Below are 24,943 nucleotides of genomic sequence, written 5' to 3' on the forward strand. Positions count from 1 at the left end.
AAAAAGGGTATTTGTAATTAAATGTATTGACTTGCATTTGTTGTATTAAAAGTTGTGTCCATCTCATTTAACCCATCTCCTGGTGTCCAGTCTCTCTATTCAAGGTGCAGGTGCTTACCTACAAAGCCCTAAACGGTTTGGGACCCGCCTACCTGTGTTACCGCATCTCTGTGTACGAACCCAAAAGATCTCTTCGATCATCTTGAGAGGCCCTGCTCACACTCCCACCACCATCGCTAGCATGATTGGTGGGGATGAGGGAGAGAGCCTTCTCGGTGGTGGCCCCTTGACTTTGGAACTCACTCCCCAAGGACATTAGGCATGCCCCAACTCTGGCAGTCAAGAGGAGCCTGAAAATGTGGTTGTTTCAGTGTGCCTTCCCAGAATAAGGAAACTCCCAGCAATATGTCCCTAAACGCACTTTACTAGTAATCTAGAATTGTCTGCACATTTCATCCCTCTCCAAAACTTCTACCCTGGTTATATGTCATCTTGTCATGCCCAGCATTATTTTTAAATTTTTAATTATTACATTTGGCCCGGCCATAAGTTTTTAAATGTGTCGTGTTATTGTTAATGTTTATTGCTTATTTTCTGCTTATGAGTTCATTTATTGTTTTGTATTACTGTTGCTATTGTTTATTGTTGTATTATGGGCTCGGCCTCTTGTAAGCCTCACCGAGTCCCTTAGGGAGATGGTAGCGGGGTACAAATAAAGTATTATTATTATTATTATTATTATTATTATTATTATGGTGCAACATTTTGTTTCTGGACCCAAAGGTGTGATCCAGTATGGCCTCTGTGCTTAGAAAGCTATCTCTAATTCTGGTGAATTTCTACTCTCAGCTGCAGTTCCCCTTCCGCATAGCACAGACCATACTCTGGAGGGTTCTCAACCCACAGGATTAGGTTTTCAGGGGTATAAGAGTCCACAAAAGGAAAAGAAGGTAGCCGTCAGTTTTGTAGGTTAATTAAATCCTCTCACTCTTCTTGAACCACAAGGCAATAGCCTCAGGTTGCAGTGCAACATAGCATGTGGTGGGCTATATATTTAATCCCTGATATATCCAGATAAGGCTTCAGGAAAGACACCTCTTTCAGACCCATAGACAATTCTCTCTGTTCAGTAAAAGCTTGCATTTAGTGTTTACACCTCAGAAATGTCGATTTATGTATAACTGCATATTTCTTTCAAATGTTTTATTTTGCAGCATTCATCTATAAATTCCCAATATTTACCATTGTTTCACAATATGTACCGGGAAATTGTTACCATTACAAGGCTTTTATAGTAGTTTCCTTTTAATGTGATCTCATGTAGATGGAAGTCTGCCGGAAAATATAGTTTTCACATTTGCAACTTGACCTCCCATGATATGATCCATAAAAGCAATGTGAAAGTGTTCTATTCTGTTCATTCTACATTTTGGATAAGTAGGGAATGAACTTTTACAATGCATTAACCAAATAAACATTTTGACCTAAGAGGAAGACTGGTTGATTGGGAAGCATTAACAATAATAAGATTGCTGAAGATAGAAAGCCAAATGGCTATATTTAGAGATGGAAGTTGCTCTTTATCAATGGTCCTTTGTGAAATGCTTCTAGATATTCTATATGAAAACAATTCTGCTTTTATGCTTTTAATCCATCCTTAAAGTGCGTGAAAATGACAGGGTTTTGTAATACTGCTCTGAACTGCACTTTTATGGAAAGCAGGTATCATTTGCTAAGAGTCTCATGTTTTTCCATCTTCAGCAAATGTTTTGATGATTTTCCTAGTGCAGATATTGCTCCCAAGAGAACAAAATCTATTTTAGTTTAAAACTCTTTCTTAGTCTCACACATTTACGACCTCATCACATGATGGGCTGCAAGCATCCTTGGACACTTGCAGTGTACTGGCACGGCTGTACCAGGAGCTCCAACTTACCTTTCCTTTGTTGAGTATTTGCATGCAGGCATGTAGCCGGGGGGGGGGGCTTGGGGGGCTTCACCCCCCCCCCCCCGAAATTCTCATGGTGGGTCGCAAAAAGGCCTTACTGGTGCATTATTTAAACTGTTATGTTTATTCATATCATGATCTGATCACCATACTCAATATATCCCATATGCATGGGGATATTGGGGTAATGATACAAAAGGTTTGCTAGGCTAAACCCTCTTTCACTCAGACTCAGCCCCCCCGAAACCCCCCCTGAAAAAAATTCAGCCCCCCCCCCCCCCGAAACGAAATCCTGGCTACGGGCCTGTTTGCATGTATTCTAAAGTTCTATGCATTTTACAATTAGGTGGCTTTCCTTAATTTGCAGTTATTGGGCCAATGACCCCTCAGTCATCATTAGGTTCTCTAGTTCCGCCCCCTTTTTGGGTTATGGGAGGGAAAAGGAGCTATTTTAGCTCAGTCCACACAGAGAAGTCTTCGTACAGGATGTAAATCAGGTCTTTTACAGCTTGGCTGGGGGAACACAGTCTCAGCATAGCCTTTGCTGGGAATTTACAGCCTTACAGCTCCTTTACTGAATGGGATCCAGCTCCACAGCACTACAGGCAGCCATTGCTGGGAACTGAAAGTCTACAAAGGACTCTGTTTGGTAAGGGCGACTCACGGCAGCCAGAAGCAGTTGGTACCGGGTGTAGGGGTCCCACGCCAGCAAGGCCTAAGACAGACTGCACAGATAGAGGTTAAGGATTTCCCCGATAGCGAAGAGACAGTTTATGAAGATAGTTGCCTGTCCCCTGTGGACAAGATTGAGAAAGCCACCAATTAGTTAAGAAAGCCTTGAAATAGTTGTGATTTATTGAAGACCTTAGCAACAATAAAAAACTTTGTTCAACTTTTAAGCAATCTAAAGACTCTGTTTAAGGAAATCCTAAGGTTTCTCATCTGAGGCAGCCCCGGTGTCCCGTTGGGCACACAGAATATACATCCTGTGTACAGCCTCTTGCACAGGCCCAGCGAATGACAGCACATGCAGCATTGCTGATCGATGGAGCCCCACGTCACCCATCACACAAAGTAGGCTCAGTGGATGATCTGGGGTGCATCCCAGTATGCTTGGTCCAGAACATGCAGGGCCTCCTGTGTTCCATAGGGAACTTCAGGACCAGTACAGGGGGAAGCTGCACGATGACTCTTCCCCACATGTGACAGAGAAGCATTGTTGCTGGTGCCAGGATTGCACCAGGATTGTCCTGCTGCCCTGCCAATTTGCCACAGAGGCTGGCAAATCACCCTGGGGATCTCATCAATTAGTTGAGGTTCTTATTAAGTCAACTCAAAGGTCACCTGATTTTGAAACACCTTGAATAATTGTATAATTTGTAATAATATAACAACTTTTATAATGGTTTGTTTATAATAAAAATAGTATAAATAAATAAAGGTGTGACCCATGAATGATGTTATGAATATCCAAATAGTCCTTGCCAGAAAAAAGGTTCTCCTACCCCTACTCTGGGGAATTAAATGTGTCTTACATCTTTATCAAGTGGTCAAATAATAGGATTCTGTAAAGACTATTGGGTACTGCAACTGTTCTTTAAAAAATTGAAGAAGTGCACACTTAACTTCACATCTACCTTCACACATTATAGACTTTCCACCAGTGACATGTAGAGAAAGAAACCATTAATAGCCATTCAGATACTTATGGTTAATTTGTGTCAGGAGCGACTTTAAGCAGAGTTTGGATGGACATCTTTCCAGAGTGCTGTGCAGGTAGTCCCCAAATTACTAACATCCAACTGACAAATGACTCATAGTTAAGAACAAGGGTGACACAATTGGAAGTGAGAGGAAATCTACCCCTCAGAAGGGAAATTCACTCCTGAAAAAAGCAATCATGGAGGAAAGGTGTCTCCACTGAAGCTTTATCACCAACCCTTGTTGGAGCTCTCAGTGGTGCAGTGGGTTAAACCCCTGTGCTGGCAGGATTGAAGACTGACAGGTCGCAGGTTCGAATCCGGGGAGAGGCGGATGAGCTCCCTCTATCAGCTCCAGCTCCTCATGCGGAGACATGAGAGAAGCCTCCCAGAAGGATGATAAGACATCAAACTCATCTGGGCGTCCCCTGGGCAACATCCTTGCAGGTGGCCAATTCTCTCACACCAGAAGCAACTTGCAGGTTCTCAGGTTGCTCCTGACACGACCAAAAAAACCAACCCTTGTTTCCACAAGCCAAATATGTCCCAAGTATCTAGGGCTGTGTGATGTATTGTGAATAATGTGTGCAGATCCCAGTAAGGTGGCCTTCTGCAGCTGGCAGATGGTAATTTTGTCAGCACTGATTCTGATTAAGTGCAGGCCAAGGTCTTTAGGCACTACACCCAGTGTGCCGATCACCATTGGGACCGCCTTGACTGGTTTGGGCCAGAGTCTTTGCAGTTCAATTTTTAAATCCTCATATCCTGTCAGCTTTTCCAGTTGTTTCTCTGCAATCCTGCTGTCACCTGGGATTGCGACATTGACGATCCATACTTTGTTTTTTAACACGATTGTGAGTATTATGCTCCAAAACTCTGTCTGTCTGAATCCAGAAGTCCCAGAGGAGTTTGGCATGTTCATTCTCTGTAACGTTTTCCGGCTTGTGATCCCACCAGTTCTTTGTCGCAGGCAGATGGTATATGTGGCACAGGTTCTAATGAATCATCTGAGCAATGGTGTTATGCCTCTGCTTGTAGTCTGTCTGCACGATCTTGTTGTTGTTGTTGTTGTTGTTTTTATTACTATTATACTATCCAAATCTAAAAAGTATATATTTTTGGCTAGAATTACACTTTAAAAATGTACCTTAAACATCCCAAAATTTCATCTTGCTTTCAGTTGGGCCAGATTTAATGCCGAATGTAAAGATCCCTTACCTTGCCAGCCTGGATGGCAGGGCCTAGGAGAGGCAGGCTAGTTAGTTGCAGCTCTGGTAGGCCTGGCAGAGGACAGCAGGAGCCATTTTAGTTCAGGGAAAACACCATTTCAGAGAGGGGGAGTGTCCTAAGCCTGAGTTAGCCTTAGAACAGCCAGGATTGGTCTAGAAAAGGGGGCGGAGTTTAGAAAGGTTTGGAGGGAAAGAAGAGGGCTTTTTCAGTGAGTCGGTTGTTGTTAGAGAGTAGGAATAGGAAGGTAGTTTTAGGAGTTCGTGTTAAGAGTAGGCAGTTTGCCTTGGGTTTGCCAGCGAAGTAAGCTGTAGCAAACTGGTAACAGCTATTAGGGAGAGATAGCTGGAGTGTAGTTAGCTAGGCCACAGTTTAGGGTAGCTAAGCTACAGTTGTATCTTGACAGAGATTCAGCTCCTGTCAAGTATACTTGGTTTTAAAGAGAAGAAAATCTCTATATTTGTAACAAAGACAGAACCATTCACATGTAACCATTACGCTTTAAAGACAAGAACCAGCATTTTCTCTGTAACAGCCAAGTTTTAAAGAGCACTTACTTTCTTCTGTATTTTCATCAATAAACTTTTCTTATTTTTAAAACTTAAAAAGCCTGAGTCAAGTGTGCCTTTTGTGGCTATAGTCCCTGTTTCAAACAACCTCAAGTGTTTTTCCTTAAAGAAGAAATAAGAAGACACAGTGTTTGGGGATCTTTAAAAACCCTTTTATTATTTTGAATAGCTAGGGTGTTCCTGTGCATTGCAGTTTATGGTGGCAGCGGAAGTTTATTAGAGAGACATCACCTCAATCGTTATATAGGTGCCCGTGAATTCTTTATATTGGAGGGACAGTTGGTGGGATCTGGTTTCCCCCCTGTCCAGCTGTTGTTGGCCACACGACTCGCCTTTATACCCTCAAATCAGCCATACTAGAGGGTAGATACAAAGGGATTGATTATGAACATAGAGTTTGCCTTTGTGGGGAGGGTAAAATCGAAACTGTAATACATGTACTTTTTATTTGCACAGTTTACAAGGATGATAGACTAAGATTAATATCCCCTCTACTCACCAAGTGGCCAGGAAGAACCCTAAGTTGGTACTGCACTTATTTACTGTCTGATCTTGACAAAAGGGTAACGGAACAGGTGGCCAAATTTCTCTTTGCAGCGGCAAAAAGCCGCAAGTGCTTCGTGAATAACCTGCAAACGCTAAGAGTGTAACAAAGAGTATTCGGGAGACTTATTGTTTATTGGCAATCAGTTTCTGTTTTAGATTATAAAGACAGTCATTCAACCGATATCGAATGGTGATACTTGTTTTCATTAATCATAAGCCAAATGCGATGTTATTAATTACTTAAATGTTGTATTTCATTATTCTACTTTCACTTGACTTAGCCGATGGTTTGTTGACTGAAATAAAGGCTACTGACTGACTGACTGACACTTACAAACAAATTCAACTTAAAAACAAAGATACAGAACCTTATTTGTAACTTGGGGGCTGCCTGTATATAGATTTTTTCCTTTTCCTTTTTTAAAAACCTATGTAACAAATTTTATCAACTAGATGAAGATGATGGTGGTGATGATGACGATGACAATGATGATATTCCCAGTAAGCAAATGAACAAAGCAGAACTGAAGACAAGAGCTAACCATGTCAGTCTGAGCTTCTTCATCATCCATTGCATCTCTGGGGAAAAACATTTCTACTGAGAGTGGGATAAGAGAATCTGGAGTGGGGAGATAGAGATGTCAGGATATTGTGGGAAAGGAGAACAAGAAAACATTTCCTTTGGCGATCCTCTTTCCCTTTCTGGGGGAAAACAGGACTATTTTCTTCATGCTTTATCCCAACTGACAAGTACAAGCACTTTGGGCCCTAACTGGATGTGAACATTGTCAGAAGGAATTTAGGCTAACGGGAGGCATCTGCGGCTCCTTTCCAATTGCGCTCAGCGCTGGATCCACTTTTGCCGGCATGGCAGGGTGGCTGGTGGGCAGACACCAGCGCAGATGGGAACTTCACATACTGTACGCATCATGACCAACTATAAAAAGAGTCACAATGAATCAGTTGTTACACAGCAAGTCTCCTTGGAACCTTCACATCCAATTTCAATCTCGCTGACATCCATAGCTTACAGTGAGCTTTTGTGTTTAAGCACTGGTACAGTATTAATGCCAGAGCCAAGGAGCTCCTCTGGATATCTCCATGGTGCAGATTTCAAGCACAGATTTCAGCCAGTTGTTTGGAAGGATGGAGGAGCTGGCAGGGGAGGCCGCCACTGGAAGGGCAGTGGAGAGGAAAGCATGTGACACACGGTTGGCGGGGTTAGGGGGAGACCTCCAATGTCGCGGTAAACCATGAAAGAGCAATTCTCTGCTCCAGTTAAATGCTTTAGTCTCAGTAGACAACTGAGGATAAAAAAAGAAAACAAAATGGAAAAGGGAGGCAATTAAAGCAAACAGCTTAACTTTCCTTGAAAGGTGAGTCAATGGAAAGCCACTCTCGAGGTAAACTGACAAGCTGGAATGAGTGGATTTGACGGTGCATTGCTCAGGTAAAGTTTTGACGGTAGCAGCATGCGATTTCTGAAGTGAAGTACTATGAAAAGGTAAATTATGTTTTGTATTCATGACTGAAAGCATTTTATTTTAAAGCTGATGCTGTCAAGGTGGAGATGTAGCAGTGCCTCTAGCCGTGCAATGTGAGTGAGGCAACATGACAGCTTGTAATAAGTAATTTTTATACAGTTGCATTTATCACTCAAGTAGGCTTGGCAATATTAAACATAGACCTTAAAATGCTTCAGTAGCAAAGGACAGGAGCTGGAGGCATATTCTGTGTGCGTGCGTGTGCGTGTGTAAGGGAGAGGGGGGCTGGAGGGGGAGAGTTTCCAACTTTTCTTCTCTCCCCTCTTCAAGCTTGTTTCTGTTAATGTAGCACTTTTTAAGATATGCACCCAAATGCCTCCAAATTGTTAATACTTCACTAAAGGGTTTGGAATAGAATGGCTCCATTTAGCTCAAAGGAAGCTGATTTCGGTTTTAATGAATTAGACATAGCTTCTATTTCCCAGCAAAAATCAATTGCTTCAATTTACAAATTCCACTCCAAAGACCCAATGTCTTGCATCTTGTTCTGTCTGGTTCTTAATCCTCTTGCTAATTTCCTTCCATGTTTAACACCTTAGATTTCGTCTTTGTGTGATATGGTTGCGTTTGTTGCTGTTGCCACTGCCTTTGCAATGAAAGGCAGGCTCCAAAATATATAGTTTTGCTCTATTTATTTATTTATTTACAGCTTTTATATTCCGCCCTTCTCACCCCGCAGGGGACTCAGGGCGGATTACAGTGTATACATTAGGCCTGGGCAACCACGGAAAAATTTGTTTCTAAAATCGATTCGTTTTTTGGGGGTTTTTGCGTGTTGATTTTTAAAAGAATTCCGAATTTTTTCTTTTAAAAAGTTCGATATTTACGAAATTTCGTAAATGTAAAAAAAATTACGAAACAATAACGAAACAATTTCGAAACAATAACGAATCGATTCGTTAATGGCGGATGCAACTGCGCAATACGCTAAAAAACCTCCAAATGGGACAGGGGGAACTTCTGAAGCTTCCCTCTCCCTCTGTTGTTGACTGTTGGTGTGATATTATAATTTTTTTTCACTAATTAAACAAACAACAACTATAAAACTTGCCCCAGACATGCGGAAATAATAACGAAACAACTTCAAAACGATAACGAAACGAATACATAACGAATCCGAAACAATTACGAAACGAATTTAAAAATTCGTTTCATTTTTAAGTTGCTCCAGAATGGTTCGTTATCGCTTCGTTATAAAAAAATAACGAATTTTTAACAAATTACGAATTTACGAAACGAAACCGCCCAGCCCTAGTATACATATATGGCAAACATTCAATGCCAATTTTTGACATACAAACATATACAGACATACACAGAGGCTATTTAACTTTTTTTGGCCACCAGGGGAGCTGTCGCTTTCATCGTCCATCTGCGACACTGATGAAGTACCTCCGCATTCCTCGCATGCTTCCCTGCTGGAGTGCTTCTTTATGGCCTCATAAATTAGTTAATTTAGCCTCCCTACACTTTTAAGGTGGTACCTTATTTTCCTACTTGACAGATGCAACTGTCTTTCAGGTTTCAAAGGTCGACAACAGGCTACACAATGGTTGGAAACCCACTCCAACCCAGGCTGGCTTTGAACTCATGACCTTTTGGTCAGAGTGATCTCAATGCAGCTGACACTCAGCCAGCTGCGCCACAATCCTGGTGCTTTTCCATTTCTGGATGTATTGTTTCCATTTCTGGATGTTTTGAGTGATGAGAAATCAATTGCAAATATTTATTTATTTATTTATCATGACAGGAGCAAACCAAACAGTTGTATTGCATTTTTTAACAAACAAACAAACAAACGAACACACAAAACACAAAGTTTGCAAGCTTGGTAGTTGATTAAATGTCCTTTGACCAGTAGCTGGCCACTTGGAGTGCCTCTGGTGTTACTATAAGAAGGTCCTCCATTGTGCATGTGGCAGGGCTCAGGTTGCATTGCAGTAAGTGGTCTGTGGTTTGCTCTTCTCCACACTCGCATGTCGTGGATTCCACTTTGTAGCCCCATTTCTTAAGGTTGGCTCTGCATCTCGTGGGAGTTGTAGTTGCTGTGATTTACAGTTAATCTACAATCAAAGAGCATTCTGAACTCCACCAACGATGGAATTGAACCAAACTTGGCACACAGAACTTCCAAGACCAACAAAAAATACTGGAAGTGTTTGGTGGGCATTGACCTTGAGTTTGGGAGTTGTAGTTTGCCTGCATCTAGAAAGCACTGTGCACTCAAACAATGATGGATCTGGATGAAGCTTGGCATGAATACTCAATATGCCCAAATGTGAACACTGGTGGAGCTTGGGAAAAATAGATCTTGACATTTGGGAGTTGTAGTTGCTGGGATTTCTAGTTCACCTACAATCAAAGAGCATTCTGAATCCTGCCAATGATAGAATTGGGCCAAACTTTCCAAGCAGAACCCCAATGACCAACAGAAAATACTGTGTTTTCTGATAGTCTTTGGTGACCCCTCTGAAGCCCCCCCCCCATGACCCCCTCCCAGGGGTCCTGTCCCCCAGGTTGAGAAACGCTGCTTTTAGTGGTAATTATACAGAGAAGAGTTTGGCAGGCCTTTATGGTAACCTTCTACTTTGTTAACCATGCACTGGTTGGTTGTTGTTTATGAAAGCATGCAACCTCTTTTCTCGCAGTACTCTTTATTTGATTTTAAGTTTTTTTTAAAAAACAGATTTTTTTAGGAGAGAGAGAGAGAGATGAATAAATATATGGATGGATGGTTGGGCACATGGAAGGGAAAGATTTTTTAAAAGCCTGAACTATGCAAGGACCCTTGATGGAGCTGAATCATATATATGTATGTGTGTGAGAGAGAGTCATTAGAGGGAAGAAGGTGGGGTAGGAGAGAGAGACATGGCAGGAAAAAATAGACTATTGGAGAAACTACATTTATTTGAAGCCTAAGGGCACTTCAGTAGCTTTGTAAAGGTTGATTCACACAGGCATATATATCTCCAAATATAATCATAGTAAACAATATGGAAGTTCAATCCACAGTGGATGGTATTGAAGTATGGCATTGTATGGCATTGCAACAGCTTAGCTCATGCAACTGATTAGCTGATAAGGCTGTCAAAACATGGAGCCACGGATACACAGATGGTTCAAAGGAAGCACAAATGGAAAGCAATTAGAACTCTCTGCAATTCTTTCTTTTAAACTTTATAATATTAAAGAGAGCTTGAATTAACAATTGGGTGAAGACAGAGATGACAAATCTGCTTCTGTTTACATGAAGATATTTGCATGTGCACATATGAGGTTCAGCACACAATTGAGTGAATCTTCTAAAAAAATATTTTTAAAAAACACTTCTGCTGGATGTCCTTCATCTGCCCTCTTGATCCACTTCAAAGGAAGATGTGAGGACAGCGGGAGACCATTTCCCAGGACTGACAGGAGGCAAGGAGGAAAATCACTCTACCCTCCCCCACCTCCAGACATCATTTCTATGCAACGGGAGGCCTGCCGGAGGAGGTTGATGGCAGCCCAATAAGTTTTTGTTTAATTGTAAGGCTGGTTTGGGGTGGTGGTGTCTGGGTGCCCTCCCGGAAGTTACTGGCAGGGCATCTAAACATATACACCCTGGGAAAACCCAGATTTTGGGGAGAGGTGTAAGGAATCAAATCCACACTAAAGTAGGTTTTAAAAACCCACTTTGGTACAGATTTGTTTCAAGTCTGGAAGTGCCCTTAGGTAGCTATGCCCAGGATAAGCCTGGGATTCCAGATTTTCCCCTGTGTTTGGCCATCGTATTTTATGGAGGAAACCTGTGAATAGGATCCTGAAAGCACTTCCTTCTGGTGCTCTCTGGGCACACCGAAAGGACTTAAAGGTGCTTAGTTATTAGTTGATCCTTTTGCTTGGTTCACCCACTTTGCTTTTTTTGTTTGTTGTATATGCGTTCCCTTCATGTGCGAGATCCTGCATATATATTTTTGGAAAGCTTAGTACTTCATGTGTTCACTTACATTCACATGCATGCTAACTAAGAGTGTGCAATTTGTCAAAAACACACTGCTTTTGGGCACTGTTTTCATCTCCCCCCTCCCCCACCCTCCCCTGTTCCATTTACTGGGAAATTCCTGAAATCGGGAAGGGGAAGATAACATTCAATTATCTGCCAGCCGGAAGTTCCATTTACGTTCTTATCATGTGGCAGCCGGATGCAAATGGATGCAGCCAAAGATTGGTCACCACGTGGTCCATTACTGCAACCCCCCCCCCCCGGCCCATTTCTGGGGGGCAGGTTGCCGGATTGCCGGAATTCCCCAACCCGGTATCTCAAAATAGAATCGTGCATACTCCCAATGCTAACAGTTTTGATTTATTAATCGAGGTTGCCTTCTGAATATGGACATACACCTTTAATTGTGATTTGGTGCACTGGATTCAAATGGATAAACATTGTCACTGATTGGAACCCTTGAAATTTTGCTGTTGTGATCCCAGAATCCCCAAATAAGATTTGGCACTGCTAATGACACCACACTCTGGCAGCATAAACTAATGTTTATAAAGCTGGGATTTTCACTATATTGTTATCCATATTTATTATAATGGGAGATACAGCAATATGAATGTGTGCATAGCACACCGGAAAAGTGTCACTGTGCAACTACAAAATTGCATACCGATGAAAACACAAAATAGGAGATTGTTGCAAGAATGAGAAATCTCAGAATTGTGCAGATCTTCCAGTTAAAGGGGAAGATAGGGAGACAATACAAGAAGCAGATAGCTTGATCTGTATTAATAGAACAATATTATGGGGAAAGAGGAGCCCCCGGTGGTGCAGTGGGTTAAACTGCTGAGATGCTGAGCTTGTTGACCGAAAAGTCACAGGTTCGAATCTGGGGAACAGCATCAGCTTCTGCTGTCAGCCCCAGCTTCTGCCAAACTAGCAGTTTGAAAACATGCAAATGTGAGTAGATCAATAGGTACGCTCTACGTGGGGTTGCCCTTGAAGACTGCCTTGAAGCTTCAGATGGTCCAGTGCTCGGCAGCCAGGTTGCTAACGGGAGCAGCACTCAGGGAGCATACCACTCCTCTGCTGAGCCAGCTCCACTGGCTGCCAATCCGCTACCGGGCACAATTCAAGGTGCTGGCCTTAGCCTATAAAGCCCTAAACGGTTCTGGCCCCGCTTGCCTCTCCGAACGCATCTCCACCTATGAACCGACTAGAACATTAAGATCGTCTGGGGAGGCCCTGCTCTCGATCCCGCCTGCGTCACAGGCGCGTCTGGCGGGGACGAGAGACAGGGCCTTCTCAGTGGTGGCCCCCCGGCTATGGAATGCCTTGTCGGCAGACATCAGACAGGCACCTTCGTTGCTGACGTTTCGGAGAATGGTTAAGACCTGGCTTTATGAACAAGCGTTTGGCTAAGCAGTGCAACCAATCAAGGAAGACGGTAAATGGAACATAGGAACGGCACAAGGACTATGAGAACGGATCTGATTTCAACTGAGGCGTTATGTCTGTTGTTTTGTTGATTTGTCTTGTTCGATTGTTAATTGTTGTGGATCGATGTTGTTGATCCTGTTTGTTGCATTGTTATGTTTTAATTGCACTGTAAACCGCATTGAGTCGCCTGTTAAGGGCTGAAAAATGCGGTATAGAAATGAAGCAAATAAATAAATAAATAAATACTGCTCCGGCAGGAAGGTAATGGCACTCCATCCAGTCACGCCAGCCACATGACCTTGGAGGTGTCTATGGACAACGCCGGCTCTTCAGCTTAGAAATGGAGATGAGCACCAATCCCCAGTTGGCCACGACTGGACTTAATGTCAGGGGAAAACCTTTACCTTAACCTATTATGGGGGGAAACAGCAATGATGGTTTGTTCCCATTTTCACTGAGAATGAGATTGTGACACCTAATACACCATCACACCATGGTGTCCTCAGTCTGATTTCTGAGTACACATGCAGAAGATTATTTTAAAAACTGTTTTAAGTATATCATGGCAACAGTTGGTCCAGGAATGAAACATGTCCATTTGTATTCTATGTGGAGAAAACAGTGTTTCTGAAACAAAAGAAAAACACCTTCTGAGATTATATATACTAGGCCTGGGTAACAACGGAAAAATTTGTTTCTAAAATCGATTTGTATTTGGGGGTTTTTTTTGTTTCGATATTTAAAATAATTACAAAATTTTCCCTTAAAAAAGTTCGGTATTTACAAAATTTCGTTAATATTAACGAATCAATTCGTTAAAATGGCGGACGCGGTTGCGCGACGTGAAAATAATAGTTTTAAATAATAGTTTTAACCTCGGAGAAGGAAAGAGGGGGGAAAGAGAGAGAGAGGAGGGGTGAAACAAACCACTTTCTGCCTTCGTGAATGTAAGGGACAGTCAAAGCAGTACTGAAAGATGGCCATCCATTCTTAAGAATAATAATAATAATAATAAATATAATTAATATAATAGTTTTAACCTGGAGAAGGAAAGGGGGGGAAGGAGAGAGAGAGGAGGGTGGGTGAGATCTCTATTCTGGTTTGACAATGCTTCTTCTCAATAATAATAATAATAATAATAATAACAAACCACTTTCTGCCTTCGTGAATGTAAGGGACAGTCAAAGCAGTACTGAAAGATGGCCATCCATTCTTAAGAATAATAATAATAATAATAATAATAAATATAATTAATATAATAGTTTTAACCTGGAGAAGGAAAGGGGGGGAAGGAGAGAGAGAGGAGGGTGGGTGAGATCTCTATTCTGGTTTGACAATGCTTCTTCTCAATAATAATAATAATAATAATAATAATAACAAACCACTTTCTGCCTTCGTGAATGTAAGGGACAGTCAAAGCACTACTGAAAGATGGCCATCCATTCTTAATAATAATAATAATAATAATAATAATAATAATAATAATAAATATAATTAATATAATAGTTTTAACCTGGAGAAGGAAAGAGGTTAGGCAGGCAACAGGCAGGTCTCTGAGTGCTGCACACTGCTGTGTCTCTTTGCCCAATGCACGCAGGCCAGAGTGAGGAACGAGGTGAGGTGACGACAGGAGGAGAGGAGAATTTGATCCACTTAAGCAGAGGCCAGGGACCCGGAAGTGGGGTAAATGCCGACCCAGGGAGAGGGGAGGGAAACAACTATCAAACTTGCACCAGACACATACGGAAATAATAACGAAACAATAACAAAACAATTATGAAATAGCTTTAAAAATTCGTTTCGTTTTTTAGTTGCTCCTGGATGGTTTGTTATCGCTTCGTTTACCCAAAAAATAACGAATTATTAACGAATTACGAAATTAATGAACGAAACCGCCCAGCCCTAATATATACACATTTTATCAGGGATTACTTTTAAAGAGGAAGTCCTTCAATGTATAAAAGATTGTGTATTTTGTAATGCAACATTTAAAAGAGTATTTATGAATACATATATTACTTGAAATGCATTAGTTTACAGCTGCCTCCTTTAAAAAAATTCAAAAATCAATAGAATGTCACATTGAGCACTAACTTAATTCCCCCATTTGGTCAGTTTGAGACTCTATCTGTAAAATCCATAGGAAGTACAGATCAACTTGGAGCATTTTTCTTTGGCAGCAATATTTCTGGAATTGGTCTATTAAAATGAAGCTTAATACCAAAGACAGGAAAGCTCGGTAATCTCTTTAAAACAGATGTCTATCTTTTATATTGGTGGATGGACTTTTATGTCTTGTACCCACTTAGCTCTCATGAACATAAAACCAATGTATATGCTTGTGATATTGATTCACAACGGCATCCCCTAAGGATATTTTTATAATTAACAGCAATTCCTTTCCTAGAAGTTCTCTGTTTTTTCTTTACTGAAAGTATTCTTGTTGTATTAGGATAAAAGTTTGATGAGCTATGATTTTTAAAGGATATTTTTACAAGGAATCTTTCTTTTTGCATTGGGTTTTTCATAAATCTCATTGCCTCTATTAATGATCCTATATTTTAAACAGCAATGTTTCTCTTTATTGACATCAGGGCTCACAATGCTTCTTTGCCCTGGCGTGGCACTTGTGTTGGTTAATTCTGTTTTAAATTAGAGTTATATTTTCCATCAATGCACACTCTCCTCCACTATAAGAGATATGTCAATAAAGTATTCTGCATTAGTGGCTTATTCAGTAAACACATGAAAGAGCAGTGGAATAGGATTGTATGAGTGGCTAGTCACACATATAATAGTGGCGTGAGAGCACTATAGACCAAATATAGTCCAGATATAGTGGCGTGAGCACTACAGACGAGGATCTGACTTCCTACTCAGTCATGAAAAACCACTGGATGACCTTGGATGCATCACACACTAGGGGCATGCACAATTTCATTTGTGTGTACCAGATTTGGATGGTTCAGCAGATTCAGTTGCCAAATCCATGAAAATTAGTTTGGTGCAGCCAGTACAGATCACATCAATTGGATCTTTTTGGCTAATGGGAACTAATGGAGACCAATGGGGCTGAGCGGCACTCTACTTGAAGTGGAGGCAGTGATGCATGGACAGGGCAGCCTCGCAAATCAGGAAAGCTGCTACTACTTTGCTTTCTTCCCCGGCAACCTCCTGCATTCCTTCCTGAAGGCCCTCCCCTCCACCCTGCGCCCACTTGAGGTGAATGGAAAGTCATTTCCCAGCAGTGCTTTGTGTGGTGCAAACATTGAAGGAGCCTTGTACTCCCTCCCGGGGCATGATGGAAGTTGAGATTTCTCTCTGTTTCTCACTTTCTTTCTCAGCCAATCAGAGGCCTGGTTATTGTTTCCATTCCCCTCCCCTCTTGTGGCATGCTTTTGGGACTTCAATTCCCAGAACCCACTCTTGTAGTTTTTTTAAATGTTATAGTAAATATTTTTGAAATTTCCAAAAATGTAGTGTATTGGTGAAACGTTCTGAAACTTGGCAGGCTTGCAGTAGTAAATATGGCCTACAAGTAAGACAGGTTTTATGCTGATAGTCCTAAATATGACAGAAAAATGAGCCTCTAAATTTTCCCCATTGGCATCAGTGGACCAAGTTTTTCCAGCATGAAAATAAAAACCCCTCCCAAATTTGGGAATTTCCCTAAAAACAGAACAGGGGGTAGCCAAAACCGGGCACCAAAAATGACATGGGGTTTTGCTGAATTGGAACCCCTATCACCAGGCCCGTAGCCAGAATTTTGATTTGAGGGGGCTGACTTTGATTTGAGGAGGGGCTGAGTTGATTCGGGGGGGGTGGGGGTGAGGATCTACCCTAGCAAACCCTTTGTATCATTATCTGAATACCCCTATGCATATGGGATGTATTGAGCATGGTGATCAGATCATGATATGAATAAACATAACAGTTTAAATAATGTACCAGTAAGGCCTTCTCATGGACTACCCTGAGAATTTTGTGGGGAGGGCTGAAGCCCCTCAAGCCACCTCCCCCCCCCCCTCCCGCTACATGCCTGTCTATCACACATTTCAGAGTCAGGGAAAGACAAACCAAGTATGAACAGATTTAGCCAAGAAAACTCCATTAGGTTACCATGAGTCATAAATTACTATTACTACAACTACTACTATATTTGCTGGATGGAGGCCATTTTTCCTCTGTTGTTTACATCATCTAATGAATTATTGCCAAAAAAGAAAACAGCCATGGCTAATGATGTGACAATCATAAAAATGAACATGAACACAGCAAAGCATCAACAAAACCTGGTGTGATGAGTCTCATGATTGCAATGCAGTAACAGTGTGACATAACCTATTTCTGAGAAATATACCAAAGAAGAAAGAAGGAGGATTTGCATTATATATCAAAGATTTTTGTCCCTGTGAAGAGGTCCATAACTTTAATCTTGGAAACCAGGTTGAGAACAGCTGGGTAAAAATTAAGCGGGAAAGAAACAACACCAATGTCACTGTGGGGGTTTGCTATAAACCCCTGAACCAGACTGAGGACTTGAATGATACCTTCCTGGAACAATGGCCACACCTACAAAAAAAAAATAGCAATGGTGGGAGATTTGAGTTAACCTGATATTAGTTGGAAATCAAACTATGTAAATAATAAATCTAATAAAGTACTAATTTGCCTTGCAGGAAATTACATTGTCGACAATTCTGGACACCATAAATCAAGAAGGATGATGACAAGTTGGAGTGTATCTTGGGAATGATGATCAAAATGGTGAAATGTATGGAAACCATGTTTCTTAGGGACCAGGTATGTTTAGTGTGGAGAAGTGGAGGTAAAGAGGTGACATGAGAGTCTTATTTGAATAACTGAAAGGATGTCATACTGAGGAGGGGGAGGGGGAGCTCATTGCCTGGTGCTCTACAGAGCACTGGATTCAAACTACAGCGAAGTTTTAGGAAGAACTTCCTGAAGATAAGCATTTTTGGTAGTGAATTATGCTAGCTTGGAGTGTGGTGGAGTCTTCTTATTTGGAGGTTTTGACACTGAAGGTGAATTTATTTATCGAGTCATCAGCAACAAGTCAATTATATTACATTTCTAACAGAACAAAGCAAACAAACAGACAAAATACAAAAATACAAAATACAGAATACAAAATTTGTGAGTTTGGTAGTTGATTAGATGTCCTTTGACCAGTATCTGGCCACTTGGAGTGCTTCTGGTGTTGCTGCAAGGAGGTCCTCCATGCACTGAAGGTGAATGCCATGTAATAGTGATTTGATTATATATTTGATTATATATTGGGGTATCTTCCAATTCTATCATACTGTTATTCTAAGGTAGAAGAGGCAACAATGGAATCAGCTATTTTCCAACAGATCCTAATCAGTAGTAAGGGATATAAAAAGAGAAGAAAGTTCATGACAAAGTGAGGCATTGACAGCACTATATCAAACAGTTCCCATGAGGAGGACAAGTGAGAAGCATCTAAATCAGTGGATCCCAACCTTTTTTTGACCAGGGACCAGTTGACCAGGAACGACTTGACCAGGGACCACTTTGACCAAGGACCACTCTCCAACATTAGTACCAAAAGGGTTACGAATCAGTTGTTGGTCAACTTTCATGCTTATTTTTTAAAAAATATTTTAAGCTGAGTATAAACATTGCTTTTGAACTAAAAATACAAGAATTTGAAGGGGCGATGTGCAGGTTTGAACCTCTGAACTCTCAAAGTTGCACAGTTCTTATATTTTAAAAAGTGGGCCATGTATGAAGATAGGGACAGTGTGAACATCTCATACGGTGCAGTAGGATCAACATAGTGTATTCAAAATGATTTGTGTAATAATAAGAAAGACTAGGCAGGCATGTTTCCATCTTAGGCAAGATGGTTTTACCACAGCAGAACCTGTTTTGGGAGATGTGTAGTTCCCTAACTCGGCTCCCCCATATTATTTTTTTTTGAAGAAAGGAATATTTTGCTCATCTCCATTCTTTTACCCATTTGTCAAGATTTCTCAAATATGATGAAAAGTGTTTCTTCAAGTACAGTAGCAAGCCCCCACAATGTTTTGGGGTGCAGTTCATCTGGTCCTACAGATCTGAATTTATTTAGGTTAACTATGGATCCTTCCACACAGACTCAAAACCCATGATAGATGGCAGGTTAACTTGAGGCATCCAAATAATGCCTCAGTTAATCAAGATTAATCCAAAGTAAAAAAGACACAAAAGAGACATGCACAAGAAGTGGAAAAAGGGAGAAATCACCAAAGAAGAATTCAAACAAATAGCCAACACCTGTAGGGAAAAGGTCCGCAAAGCTAAAGCAAAAAACGAGCTCAGACTTGCCAGGGACATTAAAAACAATAAAAAGGGCTTCTATTCTTATGTCAGTAGAAAAAAGAAAAACAAGGAGGCGATAGGACCTCTTCGAGGAGAAGATGGGGCAATGCTGACAGGGGACAGGGAAAAGGCAGAACTACTTAATGCCTTCTTTGCCTCGGTCTTCTCACAAAAAGAGAGTCTTCAACCTCAGCAAGATGGAGTGGATGAGGGATTGGAGGACATCCAACGCCAAATTGGGAAAGAAGTCGTCCAGGAATACCTGGCCGCTCTTAATGAGTTCAAGTCCCCAGGGCCAGATCAACTACACCCAAGAGTACTGAAGGAACTAGCGGAAGTCATTTCGGAACCATTGGCAACCATCTTTGAGAGTTCTTGGAGAACGGGAGAAGTTCCAGCAGATTGGAGGAGGGCCAATGTGGTCCCAATCTTCAAGAAGGGAAAAAAGGACGACCCAAACAACTACCGTCCGGTCAGCCTCACGTCGATACCGGGCAAGATTCTGGAAAAGATTGTTAAGGAAGCGGTCTGCAAACACTTAGAAACAAATGCAGTCATCGCTAATAGTCAACATGGATTTATCAAAAACAAGTCATGCCAGACTAATCTGATCTCTTTCTTCGATAGAGCTACAAGCTGGGTAGATGCGGGGAATGCCGTGGATGTGGCGTACCTGGATTTCAGTAAGGCCTTCGACAAGGTCCCCCATGACCTTCTGGCAAGGAAACTAGTCCAATGTGGGCTAGGCAAAACTACGGTGAGGTGGATCTGTAATTGGTTAAGTGGACGAACACAGAGAGTGCTCACTAATGCTTCCTCTTCATCTTGGAAAGAAGTGACGAGCGGAGTGCCGCAGGGTTCCGTCCTGGGCCCGGTCCTGTTCAACATCTTTATTAATGACTTAGATGAAGGGCTAGAAGGCATGATCATCAAGTTTGCAGATGACACCAAATTGGGAGGGATAGCCAATAGTCCAGAGGACAGGAGCAGAATTCAAAACGATCTTGACAGATTAGAGAGATGGGCCAAAACTAACAAAATGAAGTTCAACAGTGACAAATGCAAGATACTCCACTTTGGCAGGAAAAACGAAATGCAAAGATACAGAATGGGGGACGCCTGGCTCGAGAGCAGTACGTGTGAAAAAGATCTTGGAGTCCTCGTGGACAACAAGTTAAACATGAGCCAACAATGTGATGTGGCGGCAAAAAAAGCCAATGGGATTTTGGCCTGCATCAATAGGAGCATAGTGTCTAGATCTAAGGAAGTAATGCTACCCCTCTATTCTGCTTTGGTTAGACCACATCTGGAATATTGTGTCCAATTCTGGGCACCACAATTCAAGAGAGATATTGACAAGCTGGAATGTGTCCAGAGGAGGGCGACTAAAATGATCAAGGGTCTGGAGAACAAGCCCTATGAGGAGCGGCTTAGGGAACTGGGCATGTTTAGCCTGAAGAAGAGAAGGCTGAGAGGAGATATGATAGCCATGTATAAATATGTGAGAGGAAGCCACAGGGAGGAGGGAGCAAGCTTGTTTTCTGCTTCCTTGGAGACTAGGACGCGGAACAATGGCTTCAAACTACAAGAGAGGAGATTCCATCTGAACATTAGGAAGAACTTCCTGACTGTGAGAGCCGTTCAGCAGTGGAACTCTCTGCCCCGGAGTGTGGTGGAGGCTCCTTCTTTGGAAGCTTTTAAGCAGAGGCTGGATGGCCATTTGTCAGGGGTGATTTGAATGCAATATTCCTGCTTCTTGGCAGGGGGTTGGACTGGATGGCCCATGAGGTCTCTTCCAACTCTTTGATTCTATGATTCTATGATTCTATGATTCTATGAAAATAAGATTTCCCAGTTTACTCCGTATTAATAAATTCCTGGAAAGATATACACCTTACTGCAAGGTCCTGATTTTTCCAGGTGCTGGGCCTATGGGAAGTGACACTATCCTGAAATAGTATAAGCTTTGTTGGAGATGCTGGGCCTTCATAAACATGGCAATTTCCTTTGCCCTCTGGTAGTGGGGGATAAAAGTGAAACTCCCAAAGTTTGCACACAGTGGATTTAACATGACTTTCTTCTTCTTCTTTTCTGTGTTTGCCCATGCTGACTAAAAAGCGCACCCAGGTTGAATGAGTGACTAATCATTACAGACTGAACAATATAATTAAAAAGCACAACCATTGATCAACTATGAGCTAAATCTCTCTCTCGCACACACATGAAAAAAGTAAGAGACCCAGAATAGCTGGCAAAACCTCTCATTGACTGTGTCTGAAATGGAAGATGTTCCCCCTGCAGGCATGGAGCGCAGCCCATTGTGCATTTCCATTAGAGATACACACTGACTCAGAGCCTGCCATTGATGTTGGCCTATTTATGAAAGGCTGTTGAAAGAGGTTTCAGAGTTAATTGAAAAGAGCTGTTTCTGAAGTAAAGTAACTTCAAACAACACAGTTCTGAAATGTGTTTTAATGGACTGGAAATCCGTGAATTTCCCACATTGCACACATGAAATAAAGTGGCCGAGACACACACACACTCATGCACAAAATGAAAGCTGCCTTGATGTTCGGTGAGATTTTTCATTCTTTTCATTTTCTCTTTGTAACTATTCCATGAACAGGTGACAGAATAGCGAGCAAACTGTTGATTGATATGAGCAGCCACCACTGTTCAGGCCTTTCCATGGCTTTGCAGTTTGTGTCCTAATACTGATAAATCTCCTGAAAGGATGTGACATTCAACATGTGTCTTCCTTCCAGCCTTCCCATTTCAAAAATCCACTATACAGAGCATGGGCTCAAACCTCAAAGTTTATGATGAAGTTTATGCTGCATTCAGGGATTATTTATGCAATTGTCATTAAAATAAGGTTGGTGTCTTTAAACATCTAAAAATACTTATTTGTGTATAAATGTTGCTTTAATATGTTGTTAGCTTTCATAAATTATAGGAATGTCGATGGATTTGAGTTTGGGAGCTGGAAATCCCATTGAATTAAACTTTAGTCAGTTGTGCTAAAAGTATTGTCGAAGGCTTTCATGGCCAGAATCACTGGGTTGTTGTAGGTTTTTTCAGGCTGTGTGGCCATGGTCTAGAGGCATTCTCTCCTGACGTTTCGCCTGCATCTATGGCAAGCATCCTCAGAGGTAGTGAGGTCTTTATTTATTTATTCCTTAGGGCCCACTAGAAAGCTGGGCCTGGTTTCTGCCTTTTATACCAATCCTTTAAGGTTGTTCTGTAGTGATTTTTCTAGTGGGCCCTAAAGAATAAATAAATAAAGACCTCGCTACCTCTGAGGATGCTTGCCATAGATGCAGGCGAAACATCAGGAGAGAATGCCTCTAGACCATGGCCATACTGCCCGAAAAAAAACCTACAACAACCCTGTGCTAAAAGTACTATTCCCCTGGCCAAGCTTTTTCCCAATCTGTTCTTCAAAAACATGTCCCAACAACTTTAAAGATTGGGTTCTTGTAGGTTTTTTGGGGGGCTATATGGCCATGTTCTAGAGGCATTCTCTCCTGACATTTCGCCTGCATCTGTGGCAAGCATCCTCAGAAGTAGTGAGGTCTGTTGGAACTAGGAAAATGGGTTTATATATCTGTGGAATGACCTAGTTCCAACAGACCTCACTACCTCTGAGGATGCTTGCCATAGATGCAGGCGAAACGTCATGAGAGAATGCCTCTAGAACATGGCCATATAGCCCAAAAAAACCTACAACAACCCAGTGATTCCGGCCATGAAAATCTTCGACAAAACTTTAAAGATGTTATTTAATAAAAGCTGTCCTTTTCCTGTCTGTTGTGCATGGGTTTAAAGCACAAACTTTTAAGATTTGTCATACTAGTCGTACGAAATCCATAATGACAATAGTCATGTATAGTCATAATCATTCTGCATAATAACCTGGGGATCACAACCAGACACAGTGAAGACATCTGCCCTTGCACTATGCTACTCTGCTGGTGAGTATGCATGCCCAATGTGGAACACATCTCACCACGCTAAAACAGTGGATGTGGCTCTTAATGAGACATGCCGCATTATCACGGGGTGTCTGCGCCCTACACCACTGGAGAAATTAGACTGTTTAGCCGGTATTGCACCACCTGACATCTGCCGGGAAGTAGCAGCCAATAGTGAAAAGACTAAGGCAGTAACATCTCCAGCTCATCCCTTGTTTGGGTATCAGCCAGCACGTCAACGACTTAACTCAAGACATATTTTTCTAAGATCTACAGAGACACTCGTTGGAACACCTCAGCAAGCGAGAGTCCAAAAGTGGCAGGCTTAAACCCAGAACCTCAACCAATGGCTGTTACCAAATGAGAGACTCCCCCCTGGGCACACAGAAGACTGGGAGACTTGGAAGGCGCTGAACAGACTGTGCTCTGGCACCATGAAATGCAGAGCCAACCTTAAGAAATGGGGCTACAAAGTGGAATCCACGACATGCGAGTGTGGAGAAGAGCAAACCACTGACCACCTGCTGCAATGCAACCTGAGCCCTGCCACATGCACCATAGAGGACCTTCTTGCGGCAACACCTGAGGCACTCCAAGTAGCCAGATACTGGTCAAAGGACATTTAATCAACTACCAATTTTGCAAACTTTGTGGGGGTTTTTTAACCTGTTTGTTTGTTTTGTTCTATTAGAAATGTAATACAATGGTCTGGTTGCCCCTGACATGACAAATAAATAAATGCATAATGTTTATAAATTTCATGAAAATGTATTTTTTCTTCTGTTGGTGCAAACTTTCTAAAAATAGAAGAACCTGATGAAAGAGTGTTTGTGACACTGATCTCTTTTTGTCTCTCTGCTCTATTAAGAACTATTATTTCTGGTGCAACTATTTTATATTTCATATCACATCAATTTAATCTGTGCGTCTTATTGTCACAAATGTGATATTTTGCAATTTCACATGGGTTGCCACAGGACACATATTCCTTAAAGAATTTTCTCATGAATCTGTTTGATCGTATCTCTCTTTTTAATTTTTTTAAAAACCATTTTAGCCTACCTTGGTTTTGTGTGATCTCCCAATCCTACTTAAAACAAAGGCCCTCGTTTTTCTTTGACAGGAAGTCACCTTTTTTAACATTGCAAACCCAAATAATTATTTCCTGAAGCTTTACAGTAGAAACCTCAAGACTTGTCAGTTCGTTTAACGTCCCTCTGCTTTATATTTTGTGCCAGTTTTAAGGCTCAGCAAGAACTGACAATACAGCCTTTTTTTAAAGCACCAGCTGACTGTGTTCTCTTTGACAGCAAGATTTCAAATCAGGGATTTAATAAGCTCTTGCAGTTAGCAGGAAATAATGTTCCCGCCGTCCCGCCACTCAACAGAACATCAAACGGACCTCAGTGCTGGGGCTGAGATTGCAGTGAAGCCGGAATTGCAACTCATTTGCATTCCTGGCCTTATCGAGTGTGAGTACTGGGTGTCAAAGGGTGCGGAAACATTATTGCTCTTCTTTAAATGAAGTCAAGAGGAAAAGATGCCAAGGAGATTTGAAATGCTGGTTTCTTTGAAAGTGTCCTGTGACAAAAAAAATACATGTTCATACAGACAGACATATATTTCTTAATTTCCCGAACATATTAGAAAATGTAATTAAGACAACTATTA

The 24,943-nt window shown here is 41.6% G+C and overlaps 1 long non-coding RNA gene across 1 annotated transcript in view; it reads left to right on the forward strand.

Annotated features, from left to right (window-relative positions):
- Positions 1-7,078: 7,078 nt before the first annotated feature.
- LOC137095917 (uncharacterized) overlaps positions 7,079-24,943 on the forward strand; it is a 36,129-nt gene continuing 18,264 nt past the window's right edge. Inside the window, exons 1-2 of the long non-coding RNA XR_010909064.1 lie at positions 7,079-7,366; positions 17,633-17,756. This is a non-coding gene — a long non-coding RNA (uncharacterized lncRNA). The remainder of the gene's footprint in view (positions 7,367-17,632; positions 17,757-24,943) is intronic.

Source organism: Anolis sagrei, chromosome 1 (genome assembly GCF_037176765.1).
Source record: "Anolis sagrei isolate rAnoSag1 chromosome 1, rAnoSag1.mat, whole genome shotgun sequence".
Taxonomy (NCBI): domain Eukaryota; kingdom Metazoa; phylum Chordata; class Lepidosauria; order Squamata; family Dactyloidae; genus Anolis; species Anolis sagrei.